The sequence below is a fragment of the Arvicola amphibius genome, chromosome X (assembly GCF_903992535.2).
Source record: "Arvicola amphibius chromosome X, mArvAmp1.2, whole genome shotgun sequence".
Classification (NCBI taxonomy): domain Eukaryota; kingdom Metazoa; phylum Chordata; class Mammalia; order Rodentia; family Cricetidae; genus Arvicola; species Arvicola amphibius.
The window spans coordinates 121801686-121805470 of record NC_052065.1 but is presented as its reverse complement, the minus strand read 5'-3'; the positions used below and the strand labels follow the sequence as shown (position 1 = coordinate 121805470).

The following is a 3785-nucleotide window of genomic DNA, read 5'->3' as shown; positions in this document are numbered from 1 at the left end:
AATGTTCCTCTTTCAATGTATAAACAAGAATATATTTCAATGTCACACAGAATAATTCTTTCCCTTGTATGTTTATACTAAATAGTTAGAATTCCCTTCTATATGAATAGTCAAAATTGACAGAATGAAATCTAAATCTGTTAAGCCCCTCTTTTCTCTTTGTGAAAGAAGACTCTGAAAACATTTTAATCCTTATCAATTCCCGAAACTAGCAATTATTAACATTTTGTTAATTCAAAGGGATCACTGACAACAGATGCACTACTATTTTTTCTTCTCAGAAGAAAGAAAACATCCTGGAAATTAAACCACGACAATACCAACATATATGTCATATCCCAATTTTAGAAATGTTACAAAGATCTTAAAGTGCATTTATAATCAATTAAATAGACTATTATTTGGTGTGGGAAGTCCTTCTGTATATGTGTTGCTTTTATTGGTTAATAAAGAAACTGTTTTCAGCCAATGGCTTAGCAGAATATAGCCAGTCTGAAAGAGATCTAGAGAGAGAGAGAGAGAGAGTAGGCAGAGTCAGTGAGACAACCATGAGCCGCCGGCCAACCATGAGCCGCCAGAGGGGAAAGACGCGAGCTCTCATTTGGAACCTTGCTGGTAGGCCACACGCCTCATGATAAAATATAAAATAATATAAATGGGCCACCCAAAGATATAAGAGCTAGCTAGCAATATGCTTAAGTAATAGGCCAAGCAGTGATTTCATTAATACAGTTTCTGTGTGGTTATTTTAAGTCTGGGCAGCCGAGAATAAACAAGCGGCCTCTGCCTACAATTATTATTGCTATTTGCTGTAGTCATTCTTTCTTTACTTTTAACATGTTTTCCATATTCTTTGTTCTCATCTAATAACCCTCATTCTTGACTTTGAGTTAAATTTGCTTTATTTTCTTTTAATACAAACTCGCTAGTTCTTATGAGGGTCTATTAATAGTAGAAACTCATTACCTGGACTTGTACATAGTTTAAATCTTGGTTGAAATTTTATTTTAATTTAAATTTTACTGGAAAGTCTAAATATTCATTGTAGTGGCATTTTATTTGTATTTTAATAAATAAAGCTTTCCTGAAGATCAGAAAGGTAAACAGCCACACTGGCCAGCCTTACAGACCAGGCAGCAATGACACACACCTTTAATCCCAGTAGCCACACTAGCTTGCTATAGAAACCAGGTGGTAGTGGTGCACGTCTGTAATCCCAGAACTAGAGAGGATTATAAAACGGGGGAGACAGCTCTCAGTCTCAGTCTCGTTCTGAGATTCCTGGAGGAAGGACGCCATTTTTGGACTGAGGTAGGGGTAAGTCAGTGGTTGGCTGTTTTGCTTTTCAGACCTTCAGGTTGAATCCCCATTTCTGTCTCTGAACTTTTATTAATCGCATTTCAATTTATCATGTGCATATTGTTTTAGTAGCATCTGTGTATTTCTTGTGTTTTTTCTTTGTTTTTTCTGTTTGTTTGCTTTGCCCTATTCTGATTTTTTTGTTTTATTTTACTTTATTAAATATTGTTATTTAGATGCCTGTCTGTATTCTAATGAGAGAGAGGGAAAAGGAAAGGGAGAGGGAGAGGGAGAGAGAGGGGGGAGGGGGGAGGGAGGAAGGGAGGGAGGGAGGATGTGAACTTTGGGTAGGTGGAGAAGTAGGAAGGATCTAGGAGGAAGGCAGGGAGAGTAAACCATAATCAGAATGTATTATATGAAAAAAGAGTCTAATTTCAGCTCATTGAGTGTGGTGGGAGCTTTTGGGGATTCAAGTGGCCCTGTTGCCAGCACAGATGGGCCTATATGTAAGCAGCCATGTATAAGAGACCCGCAGCTGGCATTGATTTAGGTGCCACCTATGACTGTATGGGTGTCTCCCAGCAAGGAAAGGTGTAAAGAATTGCCAAACAGGACAACTGAACCTCACCAAGATATGTTGCTTTGACTGACTCAGAACAATTAATTGGGGATGCTGTGAATGAGGCTGCAATGGAGCCCACCAAGACAGTTTTTGATGCCAAACATCTGTCTGGTGTAGGTTTGACCATGCTATTGTTCAGTGTGTTATGAAACATAGTGATGAATGTGCCTGCAGGCCCAAGGTCTAAGTAGAAAACAAAGGAGATACAAAAAGTTTCTCCCCAGAGGAGGTATCCTCTATGGTTCCAAAAAAGATGAATAAAATTTCTGGAAAAGTCTGTCCTGGGAAGACTGTTACCAATGACTGTCAGCAGTATGTAACAATAGATGCTGGAATTATTGGGGGTCTCAATGTACTTAATTATCAATGAACCTGCTTCTGCTTTGGTTTATAACTTAGATAAGAAGGTTGGAGGTGAAAAGAATGTGTCAAATCTATTTATCTGGGAAGTGGTACTTTTGATGCGTCAATCCTTACCATTGAGGATGGAGTTCTTTAGGACAAATCTACAGCTGGAGACTGATAATCTAGTGGTCTACCATTTTATTGTTGAACTTAAATCCAGTTACGAGAAGGACATCAGTGAGAACAAGAGAGCAGTCCTACATCTGTACTGTGTGTAAATGGGCTAAATGTACCCTCTCCTCCAGCATCCAGGCCAGTGCTGAGTTTGATTCTCTTATGAGGGAATCATCTTCTATACTTTTATTACATGCCCTCAACTTGAAGACTTGAATTTTACCTGTTCCGTGGCACACTGGACCCTGTAGAATAGCCCTTTTGAGATGTCAAACTAGACAAGTAGCAGATTCCTGATGTTGTCCTGGTGGGTGGTCCTCTCAGGATCCCTAAGATTCAGGAGTTTCTGAAAGACTTCTTCAGTGGAAAAGAACTGAAGACTAGCATTAACCCTGATGTAACTATTGCATATGAAGCAGCTGTCCAAGAGGTCATTCTGTCTGGAGACAAGTCTGAGAATGTTAAGGATTTGCTGCTCTTGGATGTCACTCCTCTTCCTTTTGCTATTGAAGCTGCTGGGGGAGTCATGATTGTCTTCACCCAACACAATATTGTACTTCCTACCTAACAGACATATCTTTGCCACCTGCCCTGACAACTAGCTGGGTGTGCACCTTCAGGTGTTTGAAGGTGAAAAGGCCATGACTAAGGATAACAACCTGCTTGAAAAGTTTGAACTCATAGGCATATCTCCAGCACCCCATTGCATTCCTCAGAATGACATCTCTTTGATATTGATGCCAATGGCCCTCTCAATGTTTCTGCTGAGGATAAAAGCACAGGAAAAGAGAACTAGATCACCACCACTGATGACAAGGGCCCTTTGAACAAGTAAGATAATAAGTACATGGTGCAGGAAGCTGAGAAGTACAAAACCGAAGATGAGAAGCAGGGAGATAAGGTACCACCCAAGAATTCACTGGAGGCCTATGCATTCGGCGTGAGAGCAATAGCTAAAGATGAGAACCTTCAAGGCAAGATCAATGATGAGGACAAACAGAAGATTCTAGACAAGTATGGTGGAATCATCAGTTGCCTGGATAAGAATCAGACTGCAGAAAAGGAAAGAGCTGAACACTGGCAGAAAGAACTGGAAAAAGGCAGCAACCCTATCATTACCCCATCATTACTAAGCTCTACCAGTATTTGAACATGAAACATGTGCATAGGGAGAGGAAATAGAACATTGCACGTCATAAGCACTGTATCCTAAGAGGAAAATGCAATATATCAAATAAAACTATTTAACATTGACTTTAAAAAACATATTTTCATTTAAAAAAACAAAAGGCAATCCAGCAATCCAACAAATGTGAATGTAGAAATTTTTAAATCATGTTAGTAA

The 3785-nt window shown here is 39.4% G+C and overlaps 1 pseudogene; it reads left to right on the top strand.

Moving 5' to 3' along the window:
- The first annotated feature begins 1815 nt into the window (after positions 1–1815).
- LOC119804648 lies at positions 1816–3236 on the top strand (annotated as a pseudogene).
- The last annotated feature ends 549 nt before the right edge of the window (positions 3237–3785 follow it).